The sequence below is a fragment of the Vombatus ursinus genome, unplaced genomic scaffold, assembly GCF_900497805.2.
Source record: "Vombatus ursinus unplaced genomic scaffold, bare-nosed wombat genome assembly UNPS02015175.1, whole genome shotgun sequence".
Classification (NCBI taxonomy): Eukaryota; Metazoa; Chordata; class Mammalia; order Diprotodontia; family Vombatidae; genus Vombatus; species Vombatus ursinus.
In genome coordinates this window covers 9,223,816-9,237,116 of record NW_020954953.1, presented here as the reverse complement: position 1 = coordinate 9,237,116, position 13,301 = coordinate 9,223,816, and the positions used below count along the sequence as shown (strand labels likewise).

General features: G+C 37.2%; 1 protein-coding gene across 6 annotated transcripts in view; it reads right to left on the bottom strand.

Moving 5' to 3' along the window:
- The window catches only part of LOC114031466 (mitogen-activated protein kinase kinase kinase 4), a 135,306-nt gene that overhangs the window by 79,632 nt on the left and 42,373 nt on the right, over positions 1 to 13,301 (bottom strand). The window contains exon 1 of one of the 6 annotated variants that reach the window (XM_027846545.1): positions 6,826 to 6,963. The exons of the other annotated variants lie outside the window; for them this stretch is intronic. The gene's annotated coding sequence lies outside the window, so the exon portion shown is untranslated. Of the gene's footprint in view, positions 1 to 6,825; positions 6,964 to 13,301 lie in introns of those variants that run through there. 6 annotated transcript variants of the gene reach the window in all.

Below are 13,301 nucleotides of genomic sequence, written 5' to 3'. Positions count from 1 at the left end.
TAGGTGGCACAGTGGATAGAGCACCGGCCCTGAAGTCAGGAGTACCTGAGTTCAAATCCAGCCTCAGACCCATTAACACTTACTAGGTGTGTGACCCTGGGCAAGTCACTTAACCCCACTGCCTAACCCAAAAAAAAAAAAAAAAAAAAAGCAACTGAAAATGGCAGAAGAATCATGAGGTTCCAATGTCTTGCTGGTGTGGGTATGTGAGTGGGGGAGGGGAGAGAGTATAGGAATTAATATTTAGCACTATGATGTTTAATAGTAAAGGTGGCAATTTCTGTACTGCTGGTTTAAAACTTTTTTTAAAACTTTAAAACAAGGGCAGCTAGGTGGCACAGTGCACAGAGCACCAAGCTTGAAGTCAGGAGGACCTGAGTTCAAATCCGACCTCAGACCAGACACTTGTCATTTACTAGCTGTGTGACCCCGGGCAAGTCACTTAACCCCAGCTACCTAAAAAAAAAAAAAAAACAAAAAAACACACACACACACACACACAAAAACTTTAAAAACAAAGGATTTCGGGCGGCCTGCAAAAATTGTAAAGGAAAACATCCTTTGTATATAGAGGAAATCCTTTGTGGAGACCTGCCTTAGAACAACCTCATGCTGCCCATTAGGAAGGCAGATGACACCTGGTGCAGTGGACAATGGACAAAGGGAACTAAAAAAAATCATTATGCTCATAACTACTGCCATTCTCAAACTCGTCAATGTTGTACAGACCAAACAATCCAGGTCCATGGTGAATAGTGTAGAGCTATTGATGCTTTTTCTGTGTGAGACTACTAGGTGGTACAGCAGATAGAGCACTGGACCTGGCATCAGAAAGATCTGAGCTCAAATTTGTTCTCAGACACTAGCTGTATGAATACTTGTATACTTGCCCTATCTGCCTCATTTCCTTCATCTATAAAAACAGGGACATACTCCCCAGGATTTTCATACAGATAAAATGAGGCAATATATGTAAAGTTTTCCATTAATTTTAAAGCAATATATAAAAGCTATAACTGTTATTGTTGTTATTTCTGTTCCTGTGGATGAGATTAGTCAAGAGAAATTTGCTTCCACCTGGGAAGAAGTCCAGTTGGCTTTTATTGTCCTTCCTCAGGGTTACCTACAAAAGACTTCCCTTTCAGGGGATACCGATGTACAACACTATATTATTGATATAATGTTGACCAGGCCAGATCAGGCCATGGTGCCTCAGCTCCTACATTAGATAAAGAACAAAGTGGGGAAATCAAACCTAAGAAAATGCAAGAATCGGCCTGCTTGGACAAGTGCTGGGGAATACTGTAGGTAGAGAAAACTTAGAAAATTCCAGGCACAGTCCAAAATGAGGTACTGATAACTTCCCCTTTCCTATTAGCTAGAAGGAAACTCAGAGACTTATTGAATATTTCAGGTTGCAGTGAGCCCACATCCCCATCACGACTGACCCAGGTATTTGATGGTCCATGTTTACCAAGTCCAACTCTTAAATGGGGCCAAGAAAATGCTACGGTGCTGGAATATGTAATGTAGGCTGTCCGTTAGTGTCTCTCATTGGGACTGTGTTTTGGAGAGTTTTTAATCCATAAAGATCAGGTTGAGTGGGCCTTTTGGAAGTTATGAGTTCCCCAAAGCAGCCAGTCACAATTGTTCTTTTGAAAAACAGCTGCCCACCTGTTACTAAGGTCCTAATCGCCATTGAATAGATAACACAGAGATCACCCTTTGTTCAGAGTTGCCTGTGAGTTGTGTGATGCAAGGTGACTGCTGTAAAAAGATTACTTAGGACCCGGGAGACTTGTACTAATAAATGAAAATGGTACATCCAAAATTATGCATGCTTGGATCTGACATTAGTACCTATGCCAAAACTGAGACTTCCAGACTAGTCTCCACCTATAAAATGATTTTTCTTTCCAATATGAGAGAATATGCAAAATATGGTTCAGCAGCCACTAAACCAGTAAGAGGGGATACATACTTCAGGGAATAGCAGTTCTGGGAAATGCTCACAGTGGGCTGAACTCCAGGATGCATGGCTGGCACGTGAGAGAGTTTAGAGGGATAAGGTAGAAAATCTTCACCTACACTGATTCCTAGGCAGTGGTTAGCCAAGTGGTCTAGGGCCTGGAGTGAAAAAGACTAGATAATCAGATTCTCCCTTCCAGGATTACGACCACTGGAAGAATTTTGCCAATGCTTCCTTTCCACTGCATAAAGTTGTTTCAGGATCATATTAGTACCATCAGAAATGTCATATGCTCTCCACTGAATTAAACCGACATACCAGAGTCATTACAACAATAGCAGAGGTTGGAGAGTGGGTCAATTGCCAATCTGGTGGTAATTCTGAGTACCTGGTGAAGGTAAGAGTAATTCCTTATTTAGCCCTTCTGGAAGAAGGGGGCAGAGATCCTTCTATGGGGGCAAAGATTTGGTTATCATTCCCTTGATGAGGATCTCCTGGAGGAAAGGTTTTGGTAGATAAGCCAGAAAACACTCAGTGGGTGGCAGTATCAGTATCAACTGAGATCCTGAGACTTAGGACGTTTTAGTCACTTTACTACAGATGCATGAACTATGCTGAAGGTGTCATCATCTGCACTGTGGCCCTGACATTTCTGGTGCTGTTCCAGAACATTATCACCACCTTGCATCAGGAGATCTATTATGAAGTACAAAGATTTGGTAGGACTTAGCAAATGAACTAGATTGAGACCTGAGATGCCAAAGCAGGGCAGAAAAGACTAAGTTTCTGGCTTTTCTATTTTTCTTCTTTTTTTCCTTTTTGATGACTCCTTTAGGAGGGCTACTGAAAAGTTTTCTAAAATATCTATTGGTACCATTGTAGTGATACTCAGGATACAGCCTGAGCCTATCTATTATCATTTGTTCCTGCTACATAATTAGCTGTCGTTTTCTGCTTATACATCTTCTAGATCGTATTTTTATGACATTTCTTACACAGAAATTGTTGTTGGCAGAATACTATAGACTATTTATGCTCACATTCGACCTAAATGAAGAATAGAAGGAAACAGGGAATTTATCTGTTTACATTCATCACTATCCCAACAGTCCACAGATTACTCAGACCCCATGGGATGACTCAATGGGATGCATGACATGGAAATATTGTCATACCATTTGGATGATCCAGGAGCCACCAACTACAAGCATTCCAATGAGATGGAGAATCATCAGGACTTACCATTTGTCCTTCCATTGCATCCTTAAGTCCTCCAGGTCTTGCTGTCTGCCCTACTGCCCTGCTTTCCATACTCCTATGCACTGTCACCTGACCTGTTGGTATAGCCTCAGGACCTCTAGGCTTTGACATGTGAACTGCTACTGTACTATTAGGAATTCTGGGTCTTTCAACCTATCTTACTGCTCAAGTCTTACGCATTGCACTTTCTCCACCAATTTAATTCTTAGCTTTTTGAGAGCAGAGAATTTTTTTTCCTTGTTTGTATCCCTAGCACTGATCACAATGAAAGCACTTACTAAATGCTTTTTCATTCATTGATCTATTCATTTTGTTAGATGTAACTTCAAAGTATCATCTATGCCTACATTATTTTCCTTTCGAAAATTTTCAAACAAAAATATTACAGGGCTTAAAAAAGAAAACAATTGGCTGAATGGCTCAGTTTCTTTCACTGTGGTATACTCAGGGCCAGAGTACAGCTGTCTTCCTCCTTAAATCTTTGTCTTAGTCAGCTGCCCTCCATTACACTAGAACTTTGTAGCAGTTAAAGCTGGCAATTTTTATATTACCTTTTACAAGGACATTGCACAATTTCTCTAGTAACATCTATACCAGGACCTCACTCTTTCCCTTAACAACCACCCAAGTTGGTTTTAAAAATCAAGTCACATAACAGAGGTGAAAACACACTAGAAATCTAAAAGCAAGAAGCAATTGTTATTCCTGCTTTATTATGATAATATCCTTTGGCAATATACAATCCATATCTGGAAAGGAAAAAACAGATTATTTCCTTTGTCACTTCAGACAAAAAGTAGGAGAGTCAAATTTGTGTTCTCAAAGTTGTAATCCTATGTAGATAAGCCAAGTAGTTTAAGGGGAAAAACTAAAGTAAGACAATTTGTTAAATGGCGTAACATGTTGACCTGATTGAGAAAGATGAATTTGTTCAGAGAGCAGATACTGCATATGCCTATTTTAAGATGATCAAAGACTATTAGTAATAACTGAATAAATATTAGGCTTAAGAGAAGAAAATACAACTCTCAAATGAATAACAAAGATAATCTCTAATTATTTAAGTATCATTTTATGTCTATAAAGATTATTTTTATTTAATATGTATGCATTTAAGTTCACAACTGTTTTTGGTTAATTCCCAAATATCTTATAGTTGTGTAGTTATTTTGTAGGAAATCTATCATTTCACATATGAATATAATAGAATATCATTATATTGTTAGGAACAACAAATACGAGGATTTGGGAAGAGAAATGAAAAAGAAAAAAGAAAATGAAACTAAGAAGGACAAAGCAGAACCAAACAGTATATGATGACTACAATAATTTAAGTAAGATAGCACTAAAGACCACCACACCAACCAAATCAATAAAATGATCAATATTGGTTCTAGGTGACTGACAACGGAATAAATTTCCTTACACTTGGTAGAGAGGTGATAAGCTATGGGTGAGAATAGGGCAGACCTGGTAGGTGACTCTGTATTGCAAGATTTTACTTAATAGTTTTGTTGGTTTTAGCAAAGGATAGTACTATGGGAAAAGACTATACTGGAAAGTGACTGGGGCATAAACAACAAAATGCATTACTAAAATACCTTTTGGAAAAGGAAAAAGAAGGATAAAAAACCAAATATTATATACTCATACAATCTTTAAAAATGTTTCAAACTGCTTTCCCATATCTTATTATTTTATTTTCATAATGACTCAATAAAGTATATGGGGAAAGAATTATTACTTCATTTGACAGAGAAGGAAAATAATGAAAGAGGGGATTTATCTCCTTCTGGATTTTACTCTAACCTCTTCTTTAAACAGGCTTCTGCTTTTCAGGTCAGAAATATGTGGAGTTTTTACTCTGGAAGGGGTAAAGAATTAGGGGAGCTTTATCTCTTTCTAACCTGTCTCGTAACTACTTAACTTCTAAGTGAAATTATGTTTATATGATTGTAGAGAGACAGATGGGCATATACCGAGTATCTAAAATGTGCTAGAGATGTGCTAGAATCAGTTCACACATTACCTTTCTAGAAACCTGCCATAGTAGGTATTACTCAATAACAGGTGATAATTTCCAAAAGAATATTCTGAGAAGAAAAAATAATGTCCTGTATTAATATAGTAATTTGTTCCAAAGATGTCAAAGTGTGTGTGAATGTATGTGTGTGTGTAAATAAATTTTATTTCCTCCCCCATAACATTCCTATAAGTTGGAGAAAGGCAAGTTTATTATTATTCCTATTTGTCAAGAAAGAAATTGAGACATGGAATCATTATTTAATTTAAGTCATTTGACTTGCTCAACATGTCAGTCAGTAAACTAGCACTTACTAGAAACTCAGTCTCCTGATTCCCAAAGTTCTTTCCAGTGATCACCATACTATCTTTTTAAAATTATTTTAAATTAAGCATTTTGCACATTTTATTACTCACAGAGGAATAGCAAATCATTAAACTGAAACAAGGCAGAATTTATTGAAAATGAACATAAAGTATGATTTTCAAAAGTCCTACTTGGGTAAAATAATAAGGTCCTCTAAAACTTGTTTTTAAAAATGCAATGTTGAAAATTAAGAGTAACCTTATATAAAACCTCAAGAAAAACTATGTAAAAGCCAAACTACTTGCTAAAAATTATTACTTAACTATAACTACTTATAAAAAAAAAACAAAACAAAACAAAACACTGTGAGGGCAGCTAGGTGATTGAGCACTGGTCGTGGAGTCAGGAGGACCTGAGTTCAAATCAGACCTCAGACACTTGACACTAGTTGTGTGACCTTGGGCAAGTCACTTAACCCCACTGCCAAAGCAAAAAAACAAAAACAAAACAAAAAAAAAAAACACTATAAGGCTACTTTAGTGTGGGTCCAATGATAGATCTCATAACTAGTATACACTATATACCTCTTAGTAAATCACAAATATGAAGTGTTGTGATTGAAAAAATTTATCCACTGATGGCCTTGTTCACCTTAGCCAACCTAGTCCCATGACAACAGAGGGACAATTTGTCACTGGGTCTATCCTCAAAGACTTGAAATGTGATAAGCCCTGCCAGAACCTGTGCTCCTCCTCCATTAACATAGTCGTCAAAAACAAGTGTAAGGGATCAAGTCAGTGACTATCATTTAATCTCCCTGGGCTTCAGTGCCTCAGCTACAAAGTAAGAAAACAGGACTTGAGCATCTGAGATCCCCTCCAACTCTGGATCTATGATGCTGGATGATCCTAGCACTTGAATCCAAAATCACTAAACATTTAACTTCTAAGAATAGTTAAAATGAAGTACACAAAGATTTTAAAAGATCTAAGTGACTGCTTATTTAACAATAAATTCAAGAAAATAAATAGTAATACATAGTACAATACACAACGACAAAATTGTTGAGAAACTTTTTGTCATTCCATTTTTAGGCATAAGAAGGATATCTTTAAACATTAAAAAGAAGTATCTCAGAACTAACCTAACACAGAATACCAGCCAAACCAATCTAGTAGAAATATAATAGCATTGACTTTTTCCTTTGAAGTATTTATAAGGCTGAATGTGAAAGAAGAGAGAATATCTAATGCCCGATGGTACTTACCTATCCATTGAGAGAACTATTGGAAGTCCATTCTGAAGTCCACTTAATCCAACTAAGCACACAAGATACCTGTTCAGTTTTGTACCAGAAACAAGTTGGCCTCATGTAGCCTGATAAATCTGCTACCTTGCCAGGTAAGCAAGGAACCTTTGTGGTATTGTGTTCTAACTATCATGAAACAATCAAGATAAATTGGTAAGGAGCTACTTGGCCCTGCCCTACTCTTGATTTCATTTCTAATTGGTTCCCGGAAATTGCTTCAGGCACTATATTGCAAAATGGTAGACTGACAACCTTGGCATTTAGAAATAGCAACACAGGGACGTGGAAAGGCAGCTCCCAAAGACTGAGAGATAAAACAGTGTGATGGGATGTTTTTATTGGAATCAAAGAGAGCTTTCGTGTTTTGCCCTGGTTTTTTTTTTTTTTCTTAAAGAATTGTCATTATCGAATTAGCAGACAGGTAAGCCAGTAGGCTCTCGATTCTTAATTTTTGGGGATCTACATGGTACCATAACAAATTCTGCAATGCTATATGGCTGAACAGAGCACTGGAATCACATAGTCATATTTTATAATAAATTAACCTCTTCTGAGAAGTCAAATTTCTCAAATATAAAGATTTCTCTAAGTACATAAAATACGTAAGTACTTTGATTCTCACTATGAGACTGTTTTATTAATGACGATGTCACTATGACAGCAGTAATAGTTACATTATTAAATTTTACCTGGCTATCTATCCAAATCTGGTTTGCCTTCTACCCTCCTATATTCATGTACTCATTCCATAAATGTTTGAATGCTTATTAAAAGCATGACACCATAGCAGATACAGATATAAATATTTCAGGCCAATGATGCATCAATCCCCCTTACATATTCTATATTCTGGGCAAGCTACCCTACCACCATCTTTACCCAAACTATTAGCTATGCTTAAGGTGTTCCTCTTTATCACATAGGACTGTTGAAGGAGTGTGTCCCCCAAGGCTCTGTCCTGGGCACTCTTTTCTTCTCCCTCTATACTATTTCACTTAGTGATCTCATGAGCTCCCATGGTTTCAATTAGCATCTCTACTTTGATAATTCTCAGATCTGCTTACTCAGCCTAACCTCTTGCCTGACCTCCAGACTCTCATGAGACAGAAATCTCAAAATAGATGTCCCATAGATATCTTAAACTCAACATATCCAAAACTAAATTCATTATCTTTCCCTCCAAACCCTCCCCACTTCCAAAGATTCCTACTACTGTTGAAGATAATACCATCCTCCCAGTCATCCTGGATCAAAACAGGTATCATCTCAACTCTTCCTTCTCTCTCAACCCCATATCCAAAATTTTGTCAAGGCCTGTCAATTTTACTGACTTAGCGAGATTCCATAACATATATCATACATTACTACTGTCATTATATTTGTTATTTTTTTGTTATTTGTATACTTTAGTCTTTGCATTACTTTTTTTAACAAAGTAGTTTTTAATCTCCATTTAAACCTACATTTTATAATCCCTTAATCATTACTCTTACAGCATTATCAACCATAAAGTATTTAGAATGTCTACCTTTCTGTACTTATTTTTAAATTCTTTGTGTTACAACGTGATCAATTTTTTATATAAGTACCATGAATACTTAGTTATATATTATCCCTGTTCAGTTTTAGCTATGTCTATCAAATTTAGTTTTTTCAGCATTCTATTTTAATCTGCAACTTTTTCTTTACTATTTTTCTGACTTGTCAGATTCTGTTAGTAGAATACTAAAATTATTAAGATTACACTGCCTATATCAGAGGTGTCAAATATATGGCACTCAATGCTACTGAATGTACTCCAATCAGATTAAAATATAATTGGAAAAATTTAACAAAATAAGTAAAAAAACAGTGAATCATATATAAAATTACATTTTAAAACTCACTCAATATGAAGCCTGCAGCAATACTTTTGTATGGATTAGTAGCCTCCATTTCTATTTGAGTTTGACACTACAAAATCTTCTTCAATCTTAGTTGCTATGGCAATTTAGTTTATTTATACACACATACATACACACACACATATATTTTATATTGTTACTATTTTGTTGTCTATGAACTTTTAAGCATGACTAGGAATATTATTTCCCTGTTCATCTTTCTTAATGCTTTGAATTCAACTACTCTGAATTCAACTGTGCCAGATATCCTAACTGCAACTACTGATTATAAAGAAAAAACTTAGCTCCAAAAAGACATATGAAAAGACACCTTCCCCTGGCCCTTGAACAGGGACAGGGGGTGGGGTGGACCGAGGGAGTAGGGAGAGTGTTCACAAGTGTGGAACACTGGTAGATTTTTAAAATAAATTGATTAGTTTTGTGAAATTTTTTTTCCTTTTCCCTCTTCTTCTCTTTAAAAAAATTCTTTATAAGGGATGGCTCTCTGGGAGAGAAAAGTATTCAAGAGGAAATTCAGGTGATGAAATATCTTTTAAATGTCAATTAGAGAAAGACTGCCATAGACAGCCAGTGTAGGCTCAGTTGATTATATAGCACAAAGATGTTGTGGATCGATTCAGCACACCTGTCTGACTTGCTGCAACGGTACTAGAATAGGAGCAAAAAGGGCAGATTTCAGAGATCACTAAGGATTTTGAGTTTGATCAAGCATAAATAGCAAAAGAACAAGGTGAGCAAGGGACTTTAGAGTACAGGGGAGTATGAAACTGAAATAGTTAGAAAGAGGAAAATAAAGTCAATGAAGGACCAAAACCAGTAAGAGATGCTGAGTAACTAGAAGTAACAAAGAGAAGTAGGTTTAGAAAAAGAAATGCAATGGGAGAGAGGAAAATAGGATATTATGATCTGAGAGAGACATTTCAAAGTTCTGGTTCGTGGCGGTCAATTAGTAATGGATAATGGGTGATCAAAGGTATGATCATCCTTATGTGTGGAACAAAGGCAGAGGTCATGGGAATTGAGTAGGTATGATAAAGGACATATTTATTAAGATTTTCCATTTAACTGAGTTTTCCCTACAAAAACTTCCTTTTTTAAAGTAATAAATAGCTGGCTCATTTTAAATACTAGTTTAGCCCAGGAGGGAAAACCTGATTCTTCTCATAATGCCCATTTCAAAACTATGAAAACAGTTCTAAAAGAATTTCCTAAAGTCTTAAAACATGCTAGCTCTTCTGACTGTGCATCAAAAGAAGGACAGCTTTTCAGACAGTTCTGACTTGCCAAAAGATTATTCAGTTACAAATGATGACTGAGTAATCCTTCACAGATGAGAAGGATTTTTCCATGACTTACGAGTTTTAAACGGTTGAGGTTAAACTGGGATAAGCAGGTTTTGCTACAATTAGGAAAGATGCTTCCACATGTGGAAATTGGATTTGGATATTCAGATTGCTCTTTCTCTTTTCATCATTTCATTTTGGCCATGTAGGTCCTCAAAATGTCTTATGTATTTTCCTACACTGAAGTTCTACTCATATTTTTAAATGCAGAACATTAAGATTGTTCTGATTTCTTAAATATGAAAAGGTTCATCGCCAGGAATCCTTGAATATTGAAGTTTACAGGATCATAGATTTAGAGTTGTAAGAGTTATTAGAGCTCACCTAGTTTAATCAAACTCTGTATTCTACAGATCAGTAATTTGAAATGCAAAGAAGTAAACTGATTAGGGCCAAATGTAAACAAGTTTTAAGTAGCAAAGATAAAATATGAACTAGAAAAGTCTCCTCCATTTCATGAGTATGACATCCCTGTAAAGACAGAATCCCACTTTATTTGGCCTGCCTTCTATATAGATTTTGCTCTGGGAGCCCCAGGACACAACACCAACACAGATCCCACTTGTACTTGATTCCACAGCCCCTGGGATACAACAGCATTTCTCGCTTCCTCTGATTGGGCTGCCAAACAGCAGGATCCAACAAGCCAGCTTCCAGAAGCCCTAATGATAGCAACATCAATTTGTCCATCTCCAGAGTCACCAGCAGAACAAAAACCTTCTAATCATTTGCTTTTGCCAACAAAGCTTTCAGCATTTACTGAAACTCCTACTGGAATTCATTCACAGTGATTAGCATAGCCCCTCTTACCCTCCCAATCCTAGCTATAGACCCAACTGCCAATAAGCAAAACTCCCTCCCAAACTCCTGCTGCCTATGGTCTCATTTTATCTACCTCTATTCTAATTCACTAATTGTCCATATACTCACATCTTCCACTGTGTCCTCTGAAAATCTCAATCCACAACTAACAAACTTCCTTTTATTTTAGACTTCTTTCTCTCCTATACTTTTCATCTTCTGGCACTCACAGAGAACCGGACGTCTCCTGATAATACTTTATCACTGGCCATCCTTCTTGGTATCAGTTTCACCTTTTCTAATACCCAAAGACTCTTTGGTCCCAACAGTGAGACAGAATACTCCTTGCTCCCCACTGATACTTCTATATCCTTCTAGTACTCCATCACTCATCAACCTCTCCTCCTTCAAGGTTCTTAATACCTAAATGTATCAACTAATCCATATCTGATAGCCTCCCTAGCAGCTATTGCCTTTTCCTACAAGGCTTCCTTATATCTACTTTGTATGTATCTTGTATTTACTTATAAGTACAATATATCATACCTGTCAGAATGTAAGATCCTAGAGGACAGGAACTATATTCACTTTTTTTGTGTCCCCAGAACTTAGCACAGTTCCTAGAACCTAGCAAGAACATAATAAGCAAATTTTTGACTGAGTAATTAAAATGTCATCCAGAGGCTACTAAATTTCTTGGAATTTTAAAAAGGATTTCATTTGAATCAATTCAACAAACATTTGCAGTTACAGCATGGCATGACTAGGCTAGACTTACAAAAAGATTACCTAGAACCCATTCTCTGTGGCTTACAATTTAAGAGAAGTAGAGAGGATGAAACTGATTCAAGGGAGTTTGAGAAATGTAAAGTAGTGTGAGAAAGAGAAGGCGCTATCATTTTTTTCTAGAGGTTGGAGAGGGGATCAGGGAAATGCTTCGTGGCAAAGGGGGCCCTCGGATAAAGGACTCTCCACTTCAGCAGATAGAGACTAGGGAGACAAGGAGAGAGGAAAGGGAGTCCTTTTCAGTTGAAAGCAGTTTATAAATTGCCAATCTCAACTATTTTCCCACACACCTACTTTGGCCACCAGCCATGCTATGCTTTCCTGGTGATCTTATCATATCCCGTAACTCAATTATCATTTCTATGCATATGACTCCCTCCTGAATCTACAGGTCCAGCACTCACCTCTCTCCTGGGCTCCAATGCTGTGTCACCATTTAGCTGCCTATTACACATTTACACCTGAACAACCAAGTAAGCATCTCAAGCTAAACAGGGCTAAAAATGCACACACACACACACACACACCCCCCGCCGCCAAATTCATCCCTCTTCCTAACATCCCTATTTTTGTCAAGGGCACCACTATCTCTCATCACTCAAATTTATAACTGCAACTCCAGTCTTTCCCAATACAGCTAAACAATTGTTAAATTATTTTTTCACACCTTTCCTCTTCTCTCTACTTCTGTGACTAAAGACCTAATCACCTCTTGACAAGACTACTGCAATGCTTCCTAATTATTGTCACTGCCTTAAGCCTATCTTCTCTCCAACCATTCCTCCACAAGTCACCAAACTACTTCTTTTTAAAAAATTCTTCTTCCTGAAGGATGTCTCTCTGAGAGCAGAAAGGGTACACTGGGAAATTTAGGAGATGTAAAACAAAAGATATCAACAATAATTTTTTAAAGTGTCAATCAGAAAAAATTGCCATAAAGAAATGTGGGCCTAGTTGATTAGGCAACATAAGTTTGTTGTGGCACAGTCCTTGACACACATTAATATTGGGGGGGGTAAGAGTGAAAAGTGAGGGGCAGCTAGGTGGAACAGTGGATAGAGCACTGGCCCTGGAGTCGGGAGGACCTGAGTTCAAATCTGGCCTCTGACACTTGACACTTACTAGCTGTGTGACTCTGGGCAAGTCAAGTCACTTAACCCCACTGTCTAGCAAAAAAACAAAACAAACCAAAAAAAGAGTGAAAAGTGGAGGATGACATCTAGGTTTCTAATCAGAATGATAAGGAAGATGAAGGAGGAAAGGGAATAAACATTTATATAGCACCTACTTGTGCCTGGCAATGTGTTAAACAGTTTTGTTTTGTTTTTAATAAATATCTCACTTGAGCCTCACAACAACCCTTTGAGGTCAGTGCTATTGTGATCTCCACTGTAAAGTTGAGAAAACTGAAGTAAACAGAGGTTAAGTGACTTTCCCAGGGCCACACTGCTACTAAGTATCTAAGGTTACACTTGAACTCAGGTCTGTCTCCCTGACATCAGGCTCATCATTTTATCTAGAGCACCATCAGCTGCCTGTGGAAGGTAATACTCTCCACAGTTATACGGAAATCAGTAAGAGAGGAAGATTTAGAATAGGG